This window comes from Pinus tabuliformis, chromosome 7, assembly GCF_031772625.1.
Source record: "Pinus tabuliformis cultivar Carrire ecotype Pingquan chromosome 7, CPIR1, whole genome shotgun sequence".
In the NCBI taxonomy this organism is placed as follows: domain Eukaryota; kingdom Viridiplantae; phylum Streptophyta; class Pinopsida; order Pinales; family Pinaceae; genus Pinus; species Pinus tabuliformis.
This window is the reverse complement of record NC_142293.1, coordinates 1569838167-1569857179: the sequence shown is the minus strand read 5'-3', so window position 1 is coordinate 1569857179 and position 19013 is coordinate 1569838167. Positions and strand designations below refer to the sequence as shown.

At 33.6% G+C, this 19013-nt stretch overlaps 3 pseudogenes; all 3 read right to left on the bottom strand.

Annotated features, from left to right (window-relative positions):
• Positions 1 to 441: 441 nt before the first annotated feature.
• On the bottom strand, positions 442 to 3339 carry LOC149254060 (ABC transporter G family member 29-like; annotated as a pseudogene).
• Positions 3340 to 3722: 383 nt separating this feature from the next.
• LOC149254059 (ABC transporter G family member 36-like) lies at positions 3723 to 7939 on the bottom strand (annotated as a pseudogene).
• A 1655-nt stretch (positions 7940 to 9594) lies between these two features.
• LOC149254058 (ABC transporter G family member 29-like) overlaps positions 9595 to 19013 on the bottom strand; it is a 44482-nt pseudogene continuing 35063 nt past the window's right edge.

The following is a 19013-nucleotide window of genomic DNA, read 5'->3' as shown; positions in this document are numbered from 1 at the left end:
TATGAGCCATTTATGATGGGAGATTCACATGCTAAGTAGGGAACATCTCTTGAGGAACGATTATTTGTTATATTGGCTAATGATTCCTTTGATAGAGAGATATTTTTGTAATTTTTGTTTCCTTTCTTGTCAAGTCAAGTTGGGAGAGCATTGTAGTTAGGCTTATATATAGCTAGAATGAGTAGAGTGAATCTACTGAGAGGGTGCCTCAGGCTTTTGAGAAGCCATTATAATCCCTTCATGATAGCAGTGTAACTTTTATATTGTGTGGATAAGAAAATATTAACTGTTGTTTCAAACTATTCGGTGTAACTTTTATATTGTGTGGATAAGAAAATATTAACTGTTGTTTCAATCTACTGTGTGTTGTCCACTATATTCATGTTACTAAATTATTAGATCTAGTTATCTTCTGATATGCCATGTTTGTGGTTTTTGAGTTCACCATTCAACAGCAGCAACTTGGTAGCTTGGAGTGATTGCGACAGCCAACATCCCATAATATGTAAAATAGAGAAAGGTGAAGAACATGGTGAATATATACCAGAAAAATTTAAGTGCAAATCACTGAAATCCTATCATGGTGTACGTGAGCAATCCGTACATGGCTGTCTGAATAAGTATGTAGGGAATCTCAATTACAATATGAAACAAACAACATATTGTGCAATTTAGATAACATATTGGTATATTTCAATCTAATGTAGTAATGCAATGTCAGTATCTATTATAATTTATCAAATATAATGTATTTTCCTGATTGAAATATTTATTACTAGAATGAAAAATAGGTGAAGTTTTAGTTGTAGGCTATCATATATATATATATGGGCTAAAGAAGGTAGAAAATCATTTTAAAGTTTGGTTGAGAAGGTTTATAGTCACTAAGCTTGCCTGTGATAGAGCATAGGGTAAAGCAGAGTACATTCCAGCTGCCTTTTCTCTATAAAAGATAGTTCACTCCACAACCACTATGGATTACACTAAAGAGGAATTAGTGACTCCCGGAAATAAAGTTGCACCATACAAAGCCCCCATGACCTTTAATAAGTCGTTTTTAGTTTCTCTGCAACAGATGCAAACAAAACAGTTAATACTTATTGGTTTTAAAATTATCGGGTCCCATGGCAAGAAATATTTTCTGCCAATTTTGTGATTCTGGTCATGAATTTGTTCTTTTTAATATTTAAAATGATTTTTATATTAAAAGGTCTTAACCCAAAATTCCTCCATCAAGTTGCAATGCTTCAATGTTGGCATCACCCCTGATATATTGTTTGGAACATCTGTGGATCATGGATATATAATACTAAAATTATAAGCCATATAAACTTTCTATTTATTATCACTGCTAAGCAAATGTTTGTCGTACTTACATTTTCATTCCACACTGCCAGTAGGTGGTGCCAAAAAAGAGTTCCGATATAAATGTGAAGAACAAACAGACTAAAGTGTAATCTGTGCTTCGCCAATATGTCTAGTGCTTCTTCCACAAACAAGCAGTAAATTGGGCCCATGTAGATTGTGCAAACTTGGTTGGAAAGTAAAGATCTGTGGCACCTTGAACTTGTGTGGATAATTCTTTAACTAGCTCTATATGATACCTACAAAAATGATAACACCATATCACTCAAATAATTGATGTAATATGATATTCATATTTCTTTGAAATCTGTTATGGGCATTATAAAAGCGTTTGATCTGGACTAACTGGAAAAGAGGAGACTTCTTATAAATTTCAGCAAAATCTATCTCAAGGCGCTCCTCATCTGCTCTAGAACTGATTTCTAGCATCCATGTTATAGGCTTACATTTATCAGTAATCTTTGTCACACCTTCAATAGCCTGTCCAGGACATTTCAAGTTGCTAGATTCAATGAGACTTAAATAAACTGTAAGATGCCTTAATAACATATGCTGCATTAGCAAACATTAATCATATACCTGGAAGTACTCTATGACATGGATTGAATGGCTACCTAGTGGACTGCCATATATAATTTGACCACCTTGTTTCATCAACAACAGCTATAAAAAAAGAAAGAATGCTATTGTAGTTGGGATTGTTTGGGAAAGTAAGCATCATTAAATATTTGTAGGGTGTTGTTCAATAAGCATTGCTTTACACACATGATTATCAGGTTTTACCTAGGTGTCCAAATGCATTGCCCTTAAGAGTGGGCAGTGAAAATTGTTCTAAACATTGATATTGGTGGGCTTCTAAGAGATCTTCCTTTCTAGAAATTTACAGAACCATCTACTTCTTCCTACAATCCATCTTATAACCTTTTCAAAACTAGCCATTTTGCTGAAGACCTTTGATATTAAATATTTTACTCCATGGCCTTGGATTTGAAATTTAAATATAGCTCTTCGAACTCTAGATACATCACTACCAATTGGCCCCCTATGGTTATTGTCAATGGTTTGGATTTCTAGTGAAAAATATTTTCCTTCCATGACATGTGGTCTCATGTATGCTTTCATAATTTTTTTTTGGGTGTCTGATCGCAATTTCAGATTTGGCTATATTATCAACCTGTAAGGAGTTAGAGATGTATCTTACCTCATCAAATCCTTCAAAAATATCTATACTTGGCTAATGGATAGTACAGACTACAATTCGGCATGTGTCCACTGTATTCCTAACTATATGCATCATGATAGTTGTAGCTCTAGCATCCAGACTAGATGTCGGCTCATCCATGAATATGATTGAAGGATTTGCAACAAGTTCTACAGCAATGGTTAGTCTATTCCGTTGCTCAGTTGATAGACCACTCACACCAGGAAGACCCACCAATGTGTCTCTCAAGCTATCAAGCTCTACATGCTCCATCACTTCATCCACAAACATCTGTTAAATAGAACAATCTCAATCTTAGGAAACCCAATATTAAGAATGAAAGAAAGGAACTATATTAAAGTCCACAGGTGGTTCATAAGTGGCTCTCAACATTTCTGTTGCATCAGGACTATATTTTTAAGATTAAAATCACCATAAATATTTACCTTCTTGCTCTTGGTATCTATTTCTGGTGAAAGGCGCAAGTAAGTAGAGAACAATACTGATTCTCGTACTATTATCTGAGGAGAGTGAATATCATTTTGCTCACAATAACCTGAAACCCTGGCAAATGTCTCCTGTACCTTTGGAAAACTAGAGATATGTATATCCCCCTCAATATAACCTCCTATTTTCTTCCATAGCACATCCATGAGAGTCATCTTTCCAGCACCACTAATACCCATTAATGCAGTTAAAACACTAGGTCTGAATGCTCCTGTTATATCTTCCAGCAGCTGAAGCCTCTTCTCTGTAGCTCCTAGTGCTTTCATTTCCTATTGACCAGATCAAATTGAGAATCAAACTTTAGCATTTTCATAGGTCCTGGGAAACTTTTGTTCATCTCAGTGCTACTTTAAAATACCAATATGAATTCAGATTGGAAATTTTGATTCAAGTTTTAGTATTGGAGTTTTTTCTCTTATCATGGAATCATCACAATGATAACTATACATTATTTGAATAAACTATCATACAAGAAAATAAAGAAATTCAATGGAAATACAAGGCAATCTAAACATTCTTATCATGAAGAAAAATAGGCGTATGCATTTCTGATAAAAATCCCTTATTCTCCACGGTGCAATCAACAATAATTGTATAACACCCTGCAAACTTAGCATAGTCATTCAAGAAAATGCTTACCTTTGATAGATTAATCCACAGAGGCAATATTTTCACCATAATGAGGTTTTATTTTCCCTGTTTCTCTCAATTTTGTGATCCCTCTGTATCACTCAAATAATTGATGTAATATGATATTCATATTTCTTTGAAATCTATTATGGGCATTATAAGAGCATTTGATCTGCACTAACTGGAAAAGAGGAGACTTCTTATAAATTTCATCAAAATCTATCTCAAGGCACTCCTCAGCAGCTCTAGAGCTGATTTCTAGCATCCATGTTGTAGGGTTACATTTATCAGTAATCTTTGTCACACCTTCAATAGCCTGTCCAGGACATTTCAAGTTGCTAGATTCAATGAGACTTGAATAAACTATAAGATGCCTTAAAAACATATGCTGCATTAGCAAACATTAATCATATACCTGGAAGTACTCTATGACATGGATTGAATGGTGACCTAGTGGACTGCCATATATAATTTGACCACCTTGTTTCATCAACAACAGCTGCAAAAATAGAGAGAATGCTATTGTAGTTGGGATTGTTTGGGAAAGTAAGCATCATTAAATATTTGCAAGGTGTTGTTCAATAAGCATTGCTTTACACACATGATTATCAGGTTTTAACTAGGTGTCCAAATGCATTGCCCTTTAGAGTGGGCAGTGAAAATTGTTCTAGACATTGATATTGGTGGGCTTCTAAACTCTTAAAAAAAGGGGTAGGTGAGTTTTGAAGAGGAGGGGCAGATGAGTTTTGAAGATTTGTAGGACGACTTATAGATCTATGAAAATTCCTTCCATATAGATGCTTGGCATCTTCTATTTCTGACCAATGTAAGTTTATGACATATTATATGAAAGTTGTGACCGATACCTCTCACATTATGAGCCATTTATGATGGGAGATTCACATGCTAAGTAGGGAACATCTCTTGAGGAACGATTATTTGTTATATTGGCTAATGATTCCTTTGACAGAGAGATATTTTTGTAATTTCTGTTTCCTTTCTTATCAAGTCAAGTTGGGAGAGCATTGTAGTTAGGCTTATATATAGCTAGAATGAGTAGAGTGAATCTACTGAGAGGGTGCCTCAGGCTTTTGAGAAGCCATTGTAATCCCTTCATGACAGCGGTGTAACTTTTATATTGTGTGGATAAGAAAATATTAACTGTTGTTTCAAACTATGCAGTGTAACTTTTATATTGTGTGGATAAGAAAATATTAACTGTTGTTTCAAACTATTGTGCATTGTCTACTATATTCATGTTACTGAATTATTAGATCTAGTTATCTTTTGATATGCCATATTTGTGGTCTTTGAGTTCACCATTCAACAACAGCAACTTGGTAGCTTGAAGTGATTGTGACAGCCATCATTCCATAATATGTAAAATAGAGAAAGGTGAAGAACATGGTGAATATATACCAGAAAAATTTCACTGTAGACCATTGAAATCCTATCATGGTGTACGTGAGAAATCCATACATGGCTGTCTGAATAAGTATGTAGGGAATCTCAATTACAATCTGAAACAAACAACATATTGTGCAATTTAGATAACATATTGGTATATTTCAATCTAATGTAGTAATGCAATGTCAGTATCTATTATAATTTATCAAATATAATGTATTTTTCTGATTGAAATATTTATTATTAGAATGAAAAATAGGTGAAGTTGTAGTTTTAGGCTATCATATATATATATATATATATATATATATATATATATGGGCTAAAGAAGGTATAAAATCATTTAAAGTTTGGTTGAGAAGGTTTATAGTCACTAAGCTTGCCTGTGATAGAGCATAGGGTAAAGCAGAGTACATTCCAGTTGCCTTTTCTATATAAACGACAGTTCGCTCCACAGCCACTATGGATTGCACTAAAGAGGAATTAGTGACTCCCAAAAATAAAGTTTCACCATACAAAGCCCCCATGACATTTAACAAGTCATTTTTATTTTCTCTGCAACAAATGCAAACAAAACAGTTAATACTTATTGTTTTTAAAATTATCAGGTCCCATGGCAAGAAATATTTTCTGCCAATTTTGTGATTCTAGTCATGAATTTGTTCTTTTTTATATTTAAAAGGATTTTTATATTAAAATGTCTTAACCCAAAATTCCTCCATCAAGTTGCAATGCTTCAATTTTGGCATCACCCCTGATATATTGTTTGGAACATCTGTGGATCATGGATATATAATACTAAAATTATAAGCCATATAAACTTTCTATTTATTATCACTGCTAAGAAAATGTTTGTCGTACTTACATTTTCATTCCACACTGCCAGTAGATGGTGCCAAAAAAGAGTGCCGATATAAATGTGAAGAACAAATGGACTAGATTGTAATCTGTGATTCACCAATATGTCCAGTGCTTCCTCCACAGACAAGCAGTAAATTGGGCCCATGTAGATTGGGCAAACTTGGTTGGAAAGTAAAGATCCGTGGCACTTTGAACTTGTGTGGATAATTCTTTAACTAGCTCTATATGATACCTGCAAAAAAGATAACACCATATCACTCAAATAATTGATGTAATATGATATTCATATTTCTTTGAAATCTGTTATGGGCATTATAAGAGCGTTTGATCTGGACTTACTGGAAAAGAGGAGACTTCTTATAAATTTCACCAAAATCTATCTCAAGGCGCTCCTCAGCGGCTCTAGAGCTGATTTCTAGCATCCATGTTGCAGGGTTACATTTATCAGTAATCTTTGTCACACCTTCAATAGCCTGTCCAGGACATTTCAAGTTGCTAGATTCAATGAGACTTGAATAAACTGTAAGATTCCTTAATAACATATGTTTCATTAGCAAACATTAATAATATACCTGGAAGTACTCTATGACATGGATCGAATGGCGACCTAGTGGACCGCCATATATAATTTGACCACCTTGTTTCATCAACAACAACTGCAAAAAAAGAAAGAATGCTATTGTAGTTGGGATTGTTTGGGAAAGTAAGCATCATTAAATATTTGCAAGGTGTTGTTCAATAAGCATTGCTCTACACACATGATTATCAGGTTTTACCTAGGTGTCCAAATGCATTGCCCTTTAGAGTGGGCAGTGAAAATTGTTCTAAACATTGAAATTGGTGGGATTCTAAAAGATCTTCCTTTCTAGAAATTTACAGAACCATCTACTTCTTTCTACAATCCATATTATAACCTTTTCAAAACTAGCCATTTTGCTGAAGACCTTTGATATTAAATATTTTACTCCATGGCCTTGGATTTGAAATTTAAATATAGCTCTCTGAACTCTAGATACATCACTACCAATTGGCCCCCTATGATTATTGTCAGTGGTTTGGATTTCTAGTGAAAAATATTTTTCCTTCCATGACATGTGGTCTCATGTATGCTTTCATATTTTTTTGTGGGTGTTTGATCACAATTTCAGATTTGGCTATATTAACAACCTATAAGGATTTAGAGATGTATCTTACCTCATAGAATCCTTCAAAAATATCTATACTTAGCTGATGGATAGTACAGACTACAGTTTAGCCTGTGTCCACTGTATTCCTAACTGTACGCATCACGATAGCTACAGCTCTGGCATCCAGACCAGATGTCGACTTGTCCATGAATATGATTGAAGGATTTGCAACAAGTTCTACAACGATGGTTAGTCTCTTTCGTTGCTCAGTTGATAGACCACTCACACCAAGAAGACCCACCAATGTGTCTCTCAATCTATCAAGCTCTACAAGCTCCATCACTTCATCCACAAACATCTGTTAAATAGAACAATCTCAATCTTAGGAAACCCAATATTAAGAATGAAATAAAGAAACTATATTAAAGTCCACAGGTGGTTCATAAGTTGCTCTCAACATTTCTGTTGCATCAGGAATATATTTTTAAGATTAAAATCACCATAAATATTTACCTGCTTACTCTTGGTACCTATTTCTGGTGAAAGGCGCAAGTAAGCAAAGAACACTACTGATTCTTGTACTGTTATCTGAGGAGAGTGAATATCATTTTGCTCGCAATAACCTGAAACCCTGGCAAATGTCTCTTATACCTTTGGAAAACTAGAGATATGTATATCCCCCTCAATATAACCTCACATTTTTCTTCCATAACACATCCATGAGAGTCGTCTTTCCAACACCACTAATACCCATTAATGCAGTTAAAACACCAGGTCCGAATGCTCCTATTATATCTTTCAGCAGTTGAAGCCTCTTCTCTGTAGCTCCTAGTGCTTTCATTTCCTATTGCCTAGATCAAATTGAGAATCAAACTTTATAATTTTCATAGGTCCTAGGAAAATTTTGTTCATCTCAGTGCTACCTTAAAATACCAATATGAATTCAGATTGGAAATTTTGATTGAAGAATTAGTATTGGAGTTTTTGCTCCTATCATGGAATCATCACAATGATCACTATACATTATTTGAATAAACTATCATACAAGAAAATAAAGAAATTCAATGGAAATACAAGGCAATCTAAACATTCCTATCATGAAGAAAAATAGGCATATGCATTTCTGATAAAAAACCCTTATTCTCCACGGTGCTATCAACAATAATTGTATAACACCCTGCAAGCTTAGCATAGTCATTCAAGAAAATGATTACCTCTGATAAATGAATCCACAGAGGCGATATTTGCACCGTAACGAGGTTTTATTTTCCCTGTTTCTCTCGATTTTGTGATCCCTCTATATCACTCAAATAATTCATGTAATATGATATTCATATTTCTTTGAAATCTTTTATGGGCATTATAAGAGAATTTGATCTGGACTAACTGGAAAAGAGGAGACTTCTTATAAATTTCATTAAAATCTATCTCAAGGCGCTCCTCAACACCTCTAGAGCTGATTTCTAGCATCCATGTTGCAGGGTTACATTTATTAGTAATCTTTGTCACACCTTCAATAGCCTGTCTAGGACATTTCAAGTTGCTAGATTCAATGAGACTTGAATAAACTGTAAGATGCCTTAATAACATATGCTGCATTAGCAAACATTAATCATATACCTGGAAGTACTCTATGACATGGATTGAATGGCAACCTAGTGGACTGCCATATATAATTTGACCACCTTGTTTCATCAACAACAGCTGCAAAAAAAGAAAGAATGCTATTGTAGTTGGGATTGTTTGGGAAATTAAGCATCATTAAATATTTGCAAGGTGTTGTTCAATAAGCATTGCTTTACATACATGATTATCAGGTTTTACCTAGGTGTCCAAATGCATGGCTCTTTAGAGTGGGCAGTGAAAATTGTTCTAGACATTGATATTGGTGGGCTTCTAACTCTTAAAAAAAGGGGCAGATGAGTTTTGAAGATTTGCAGGACGACTTATAGATCTATGAAAATTCCTTCCATATAGATGCTTGGCATCTTCTATTTTTGACCAATGTAAGTTTATGACATATTATATGAAAGTTGTGACCGATACGTCTCACATTATGAGTCATTTATGATGGGAGATTCACATGCTAAGTAGGGAACATCTCTTGAGGAACGATTATTTGTTATATTGGCTAATGATTCCTTTGACAGAGAGATATTTTTGTAATTTCTGTTTCCTTTCTTGTCAAGTCAAGTTGGGAGAGCATTGTAGTTAGGTTTATATATAGCTAGAATGAGTAGAGTGAATCTACTGAGAGGGTGCCTCAGTCTTTCGAGAAGCCATTGTAATCCCTTCACGACAGCGGTGTAACATTTATATTGTGTGGACAAGAAAATATTAACTGTTGTTTCAAACTACGCGGTGTAACTTTTATATTGTGTGGATAAGAAAATATTAACTGTTGTTTCAAACTACTATGTGTTGTCCACTATATTCATGTTACTGAATTATTAGATCTAGTTATCTTCTGATATGCCATGTTTGTGGTCTTTGAGTTCACCATTCAACACAAGCAACTTGGTAGCTTGGAGTGATTATGACAGCCAGCATTCCATAATATGTAAAATAGAGAAAGGTGAAGAACATGGTGAATATATACCAGAAAAATTTCAGTGCAGACCACTGAAATCCTATCATGGTGTACGTGAGCAATCCATGCATGGCTGTCTGAATAAGTATGTAGGGAATCTCAATTACAAGTATGTAGGGAATCTCAATTACAATCTGAAACAAACAACATATTGTGCAATTTAGATAACATGTTGGTATATTTCAATCTAATGTAGTAATGCAATGTCAGTGTCTATTATAATTTATCAAATATAATGTATTTTCTTGATTGAAATATTTATTATTAGAATGAAAAATAGGTGAAGTTTTAGTTTTAGGCTATCATATATATATATATATATATATATATATATATATATATATATATATATATATATATATATATATATATATATATATATATATATATATATATATATATATATATATATATATATATATATATATATATATATATATATATATATATGTATGTATGTATGTATATTGGCTAAAGAAGGTAGAAAATCATTTTAAAGTTTGGTTGAGAAGGTTTATAGTCACTAAGCTTGCTTGTGATAGAGCGTAGGGTAAAGCAAAGTACATTCTAGCTACCTTTTCTTTATAAAAGACATTTCTCTCCACAGCCACTATGGATTGCACTAAAGAGGAATTAGTGACTCCCAGAAATAAAGTTGCACCATACAAAGCCCCCATGACCTTTAACAAGTCGTTTTTAGTTTCTCTGCAACAGATGCAAACAAAACAGTTAATACTTATTGTTTTTAAAATTATCGGGTCCCATGGCAAGAAATATTTTCTGCCAATTTTGTGATTCTGGTCATGAATTTGTTCTTTTTTATATTTAAAAGGATTTTTATATTAAAAGGTCTTAACCCAAAATTCCTCCATCAAGTTGCAATGCTTCAATTTTGGCATCACCCCTGATATATTGTTTGGAACATCTGTGGATCATGGATATATAATACTAAAATTATAAGCCATATAAACTTTCTATTTATTATCACTGCTAAGCAAATGTTTGTCGTACTTACATTTTCATTCCACACTGCCAGTAGATGGTGCCAAAAAAGAGTGTCGATATAATTGTGAAGAACAAACAGAGTAAATTGTAATCTGTGCTTCGCCAATATCTCCAGTGCTTCTTCCTCGACAAGCAATAAATTGGGCTGATGTAGATTGGGCAAACTTGGTTGGAAAGTAAAGATCTGTGGAACCTTGAACTTGTGTGGATAATTCTTTAACTAGCTCTATATGATACATGCAAAAAAGATAACACCATATCACTCAAATAATTGATGTAATATGATATTCATGTTTCTTTGAAATCTGTTATGGGCATTATAAGAGCGTTTGATCTGGACTTACTGGAAAAGAGGAAACTTCTTATAAATTTCAGCAAAATCTATCTCAAGGCGCTCCTCAGTAGCTCTAGAGCTGATTTCTAGCATCCATGTTGCAGGGTTACATTTATCAGTAATCTTTGTCACACCTTCAATAGCCTGTCCAGGACATTTCAAGTTGCTAGATTCAATGAAACTTGAATGAACTGTAAGATGCCTTAATAACATATGATGCATTAGCAAACATTAATCATATACCTGGAAGTACTCTATGACATGGATTGAATGGCGACCTAGTGGACCACCATATATAATTTTACCACCTTGTTTCATCAACAACAGCTATAAAAAAGGAAAGAATGCTATTGTAGTTGGGATTTTTTGGGAAAGTAAGCATCATTAAATATTTGCAAGGTGTTGTTCAATAAGCATTGCTTTACACACATGATTATCAGGTTTTACCTAGGTTTCCAAATGCATTGCCTTGCAAAGTGGGAAATGAAAATTGTTCTAAACATTGATATTGGTGGGCTTCTAAAAGATCTTCCTTTCTAGAAATTTACAGAACCATCTACTTCTTCCTACAATCCATCTTATAACCTTTTCAAAACTAGCCATTTTGCTGAAGACCTTTGATATTAAATATTTTACTCCATGGCCTTGGATTTGAAATTTAAATATAGCTCTTCGAACTCTAGATACATCACTACCAATTGGCCCCCTATGATTATTGTCAGTGGTTTGGATTTCTAGTGAAAAATATTTTTCCTTCCATGACATGTGGTCTCATGTATGCTTTCATATTTTTTTTGTGGGTGTCTGATTGCAATTTCAGATTTGGCTATATTAACAACCTGTAAGGAGTTAGAGATGTATCTTACCTCATCAAATCCTTCAAAAATATCTATACTTGGATGATGGATAGTACAGACTACAGTTCAGCATGTGTCCACTGTATTCCTAACTGTACGCATCACGATAGCTGCAGCTCTGGCATCCAGACCAGATGTTGGCTCGTCCATGAATATGATTGAAGGATTTGCAACAAGTTCTACAACAATGGTTAGTCTCTTCCATTGCTCAGTTGATAGACCACTCACACCAGGAAGACCCACCAATGTGTCTCTCAAGCTATCAAGCTCTACAAGCTCCATCACTTCATCCACAAACATATGTTAAATAGAACAATCTCAATCTTAGGAAACCCAATATTAAGAATGAAATAAAGAAACTATATTAAAGTCCATAGGTGGTTCATAAGTGGCTCTCAACATTTCTGTTGCATCAGGAGTATATTTTTAAGATTAAAATCACCATAAATATTTACTTGCTTGCTCTTGGTATCTATTTCTAGTGAAAGGCGCAAGTAAGCAGAGAACACTATTGATTCTCGTACTGTTATCTGAGGAGAGTGAATATCATTTTGCTTGCAATAACCTGAAACCCTAGCAAATGTCTCCTGTACCTTTGGAAAACTAGAGATATGTAAATCCCCCTCAATTTAACCTCTCATTTTTCTTCCATAGCACATCCATGAGAGTCGTCTTTCCAGCACCACTAATACCCGTTAATGCAGTTAAAACACCAGGTCTGAATGCTCCTGTTATATCTTTCAACAGATGAAGCCTCTTCTCTGTAGCGCCTAGTGCTTTCATTTCCTATTGCCCATGTCAAATTGAGAATCAAACTTTAGAATTTTCATAGGTCCTGGGAAACTTTTGTTCATCTCAGTGCTACTTTAAAATACCAATATGAATTTAGATTGGAAATTTTGATTGAAGTTTTAGTATTGGAGTTTTTTCTCTTGTCATGGAATCATCACAACGATCACTATACATTATTTAAATAAACTATCATACAAGAAAATAAAGAAATTCAATGGAAATACAAGGCAATCTAAACATTCTTATCATGAAGAAAAATAGGCATATGCATTTTTGATAAAAATCCCTTATTCTCCACGGTGCAATCAACAATAATTGTATAACGCCCTGCAAGCTTAGCATAGTCATTCAAGAAAATGCTTACCTCTGATAGATGAATCCACAGAGGCGATATTTGCACTGTAACGAGGTTTTATTTTCCCTGTTTCTCTCGATTCTGTGATCCCTCTGTATCACTCAAATAATTGATGTAATATGATATACATATTTATTTGAAATCTGTTATGGGCATTATAAGAGAGTTTGATCTGGACTTATTGGAAAAGACGAGTCTTCTTATAAATTTAAGCAAAATCTATCTCAAGGCACTCCCCAGCAGCTCTAGAGCTGATTTCTAGCATCCATGTTGCAGGGTTACATTTATCAGTAATCTTTGTCACACTTTCAATAGCCTGTCTAGGACATTTCAAGTTGCTAGATTCAATGAGACTTGAATAAACTGTAATATGCCTTAATAACATATGCTGCATTAGCAAACATTAATCATATACCTGGAAGTACTCTATGACATGGATTGAATGATGACCTACTAGACCGCCATATATAATTTGACCACCTTGTTTCATCAACAACAACTGCAAAAAAAGAAAGAATGCCATTGTAGTTGGGATTGTTTGGGAAAGTAAGCATCATTAAATATTTGCAGGGTGTTGTTCAATAAGCATTGCTTTACACACAAGATTATCAGGTTTTACCTAGGTGTCCAAATGCATTGCCCTTCAGAGTGGGCAGTGAAAATTGTTCTAAACATTGATATTGGTGGGCTTCTAAAAGATTTCTAGAAATTTACAGAACCATCTACTTCTTCCTACAATCCATCTTATAACCTCTTCAAAACTAGCCATTTGTTGAAGACCTTTGATATTAAATATTTTACTCCATGGCCTTGGATTTGAAATTTAAATATAGCTCTCCGAACTCCAGATACATCACTACTAATTGGTCCCCTATGATTATTGTCAGTGGTTTGGATTTCTAGTGAAAAATATTTTTCCTTCCATGACATGTGGTCTCATGTATGCTTTCATATTTTTTTTGTGGGTGTCTGATCACAATTTCAGATTTGGCTATATTAACAACCTGTAAGGAGTTAGAGATGTATCTTACCTCATCAAATCCTTCAAAAATATCTATACTTGGCTGATGGATAATACAGACTACAGTTCGGCCTGTGTCCACTGTATTCCTAACTGTACGCATCACGATAGCTGCAGCTCTGGCATCCAGACCAGATGTCGGCTCATCCATGAATATGATTGAAGGATTTGCAACAAGTTCTACAACAATGGTTAGTCTCTTCCATTGCACAGTTGATAGACCACTCACACTAGGAAGACCCACCAATGTGTCTCTCAAGCTATCAAGCTCTACAAGCTCCATCACTTCATCCACAAACATCTGTTAAATAGAACAATCTCAATCTTAGGAAACCCAATATTAAGAATGAAACAAAGAAACTATATTAAAGTCCACAGGTGGTTCATAAGTGGCTCTCAACATTTCTGTTGCATCAAGAGTATATTTTTAAGATTAAAATCACCATAAATGTTTACCTGCTTTCTCTTGGTATCAATTTCTGGTGAAAGGCATAAGTAAGCAGAGAAAACTACTGATTCTCATACTGTTATCTGAGGAGAGTGAATATCATTTTGCTCGCAATAACCTGAAACCCTGGCAAATGTCTCCTGTACCTTTGGAAAACTAGAGATATGTATATCCCCCTCAATATAACCTCCCGTTTTTCTTCCATAGCACATCCATGAGAGTCGTCTTTCCAGCACCACTAATACCCATTAATGCAGTTAAAACACCAGGTCTAAATGATCTTGTTATATCTTTCAGCAGTTGAAGCCTATTCGAATTACCTGTCAAGAAAAAAAATCAGAGTTAGAAATGGAAATCAGCACTGAGATTCATAAGCAGCGGAAGCTAATCATTAAATAGTCCAGGAGTGGGAAGGCAGGACAAAACTGCAGTCCAAGTATTGTGATAGAGAGCTCATAGTGTTTCCCAACCTTCAATTGATGATGCGAAGCTGAAACTAGAAGCGAAGCCAAAACTGTTATGGAGGATCAAATTTGCACTGGTCAGGCAGTTAGGGAGTTACAACTACCTCAGCATAATCGAACGACTCAACCTAGCTCAATCGTCTAACATATCATCTAATGGTGCAAAGTAATGACACGTAGGCAAATAGCAAAGTTTATTTCAGAGGGAATGCCTTACGACGTAAAAATAGCACACAAAGTCTATTCCTTTATCAAAAATAGGTAACAAAATTCAAAATTCTTTAATAGATATTCTAATTTAGGCATAGTTTTCTAGTAACACTTCATATAGTCCTCAATCACAGCAACATCATTTCCTATTAAACTCTTTAAAATAATATATATTTTGCAATATTTAACCCACAAAACACATGCATGTCCTCTCCATGTCTCTCTTTGAATGTCATATCTAAGCTTCCTTTGAGATATTTGTATTCAAATATCATACCTATAAAAATAGTTATTGGTTCATTGTTAACCTAAACACTACTCATAGTAATACAATTAGTCATCTTCATTTATTCAAAAATCATAACACAATTGTCAGAGATATTAAACAATCATGTGAAAACCAACCAATCATGTATTAATGCAACATTATATAATTAACAATTCATACATGTATGTAAACCCTTTGAATTTATTTCAACATATTTCTAAAGCGCTTAATGTCTTTATACAACATTAGTGTCTCTATCTACTTAACTCTATCATCGAAGGTTTCTCATTATGAACCTTCTATCTTAAAAAGTGATAAGAAATAAATAAATATAGTCCTCTTTCAGGAGGAAAGCTCCTTTTAGAATGAATAAAATGTATAATACAAGATTTGATGATCCTAAGACTAGGTCTCCTTAGTGTATATATAGGAGACAAATTGTACAATTATAATAAAATGGGACCACAAGAGCTTCTAGCCTACACAACAATATAACAATAGAAATGTAATCACTCAATATCCAGGGATTAATAACGGGTTTTATGGTTAACATGGGGCTTATATATGACTTAACATACCCCTCCCCTTCAAAAAATTGTTTTCCTTAACACTTGACCATCTAAGGGTCTTTTTGCATTAAAAATTCATCTTCCATGTAGCTTCTTGTACTGATAGGTTCTTCCATTCGGTGAGTTACTCAGTAATTGCTTAATTTCTCAACTGCTTAGTCCTTTTCTCCAAGATAGTTTATGTTTCTAATATTATTTTCCCTTCTTCATTAATATCCAATATAATAGTTTGACTCAGATATTATCATTGAATACCTTCTTTAAGCAAGAAACATGGACGACTAGATGTACTGTGAAGATGGAGAAAAATCCAATTTGTAAGTCATACTTCCAATCCTCTGCAACACCTTATAGGGGCCATAATACCACGATGCTAATTTATTTTCCTCTTTTTATTTCTTGAGGGATATCTATTTACATGGTTGTAGTCTCACAAATACCAAATCCACTTCAAATTCCCTTTCACTACAATGTTAATTTGTTTGCTCTATAGTCCTATTTTGTGTCATAACCAAGTTGTAATTTAATAGCTTGAGAAACTCTTATTGGTGCCAAACCTGGTCCTCTAAACTTTGGTCCTTTATATTCCTTTTCAAGGGTGATGTGATGGATGGAGGATGATATACATAAATTTCCATAAATGGTGACATGTTTGAATAAGTATGGAACGATGTATCATAGCACCATTCTACCAAGGGAAACCATTTGGCCCATTGTGTCTATTTACTATATGCAAAGAAATATAGATATATCTCTAAACATTTATTCACAATATTAGTTTTCCCATGAGATTTAGAATGGTAAGATGAGCTATGAGCCAATTGATTACCTAAAAAGGAAAATAATTTAGTCCAAAATGTTTTAGTGAAAATTGTACCTCTATCACATATAATCATCTTTGATATTCCATGTGTCTCTTGGATTGTTTCCATGAATTATTTTTCCACTATACTTGCTTTAAAAGGATAAGAAAGAGAGAAAAAATGAGCATACTTTGTCACTTGATCTAACACTACCATAATGACACTCTTTCCTTCATATTCGGGTAAAACTTTATCAAAATCCATTTCAAATTCTTCCCAATGATAGCTTGGTATGGGTAATAGTTTAATTATCCATGGAATCTTGATTTTCACTTATTTTGTTATCATACCACACATTCCACCACAAAATTTTGCACATTTTCTTTAATACCTTCCCGAAAAAAAGCTTTCTTCATCCTATGGTATATCTTCAAGGACCTCAAATGTCCTCCTGCATGAGAAGTGTGTAATTCCAAAAGGACCTTCTATTTGAGTTGAGAATACTTATATTTGGATAAGTGATCTTGATACAATAACAAACCATTTATTCACATAAATTTTTCTCTTGCAGCAGAGTCCTCCTATAGTTGTTGAATGATAATGCATGCCTTATCACCTTCCTTCCATTATATCTTTTATTCTTCCACCCAGTCAGATTAAAAAATGATCATAACACATAATAAAACCTTTGTGTCTTCCTCTTTCCTTGAGAGTGCATCTACCACAATATTTTCTTTTCCATTTTTGTAGATAATTTGAAAGTTATAACCCAACATGTTTGTGACCCAGTTTTGTTTCTCTTTTGAAGATAATATTTTCTCCAAGAAGTACTTCAAAGTATCATGATTTATTTTTACTCTGAAGTGTCTTCCTATTAGGTATGGATGTCATTACTTAACTGCATGTAGTATGACTAACCTTTCTTTCTCATAGATGGGTATAGGCAAGTTCTCTCCCTTTAAGTTCAATATTTTCAATGGAAAGGTGTCTTCCTTCTTGTATCAAAATTTCACGAATGCCACGACATGAGGCAACAAACTCCATAATGAAGGTTTTTATGAAGTCAAGTGTTGCCAAGATGAGAGTTTTACACATACACACTTTAATTTCTTCAAAATATTTATTTTCTTCTTTAGTCCAAGAAAATGCTTCCTTTGTCAACAATTTTGTTAGAGGTGCTACTATTTTAGGATAATTCTTGACAAAATTGTGGTAATATCTTGTCAATCCTAAGAATACTCTTTGTTTCTTCAAGGTATCAGAGATTGTCCATTCCCTCTTAGCTTTGATTTTGTTGGGGTCCACCTTCACAGACTCATATGATATAATATAATATAAATATTGAACTTCTTGAACCCAAACACCCATTTGGAAGACTTTCTATATATTTGTTGCGCTTCAAATAGTGTTAATACCTTGTCAACATGTTGTACATGCTCTTGGAAATATTTTCTGTAGATTAGGTATGCCATCGAAACATATTGACACCAATTTTCTAAGAAAGAGTTTGAAAATATAATTCATTAAGCTTTGAAATGTTTAAGTGTATTTGTAAGTCCAAATGACATAACCAAAAACTCATAATGATCTTCATGTGTTGTAATGGTTGTTTTGGGAATGCCTTTTTATCTCATTCTGATTTGATAATATCGAAAATGAAGATCCTACTTAGTAAAGAATTGTTTTCCATGAAATTAATATAAGAACCTTCTAGCGCATATATGGAGAAAGAACTTGCTAATTTACTATGATGGTTTATGGTGAGACAATAATCTATTGATTTGTAGGGATGATTAGAGGTATTTTCACAAATAATGTGAATATCAAGCAAGAAGATGAAATATAAAAAATCAAATTAGCTTTCATAATATATATTTTTTATTAAAAGAAATTTGGTATGACTATGTGGAAATCCAAGTTTCCCAACAATGGTATGTTAACTTTTTTACAAAATGTGATAGATATGTTTAGGTTAGTTAAGCAGTTTAGTACCTAATTTCTTGATTTCCTAATGCAATTATGTTGAATTATAAAAGTTAGTTCGTATTTGCATGTAGCTACTTTTTGTCAAATTTTTAATATTATATTTTTATTTTTATAAATTAAGAGTATATGTCAAGAGAAAATTAAATCTAAAAAATTGAACAATATTTATTTTCAAAAAATATATATTTTTGGAATCTACATAATTAGAACTAT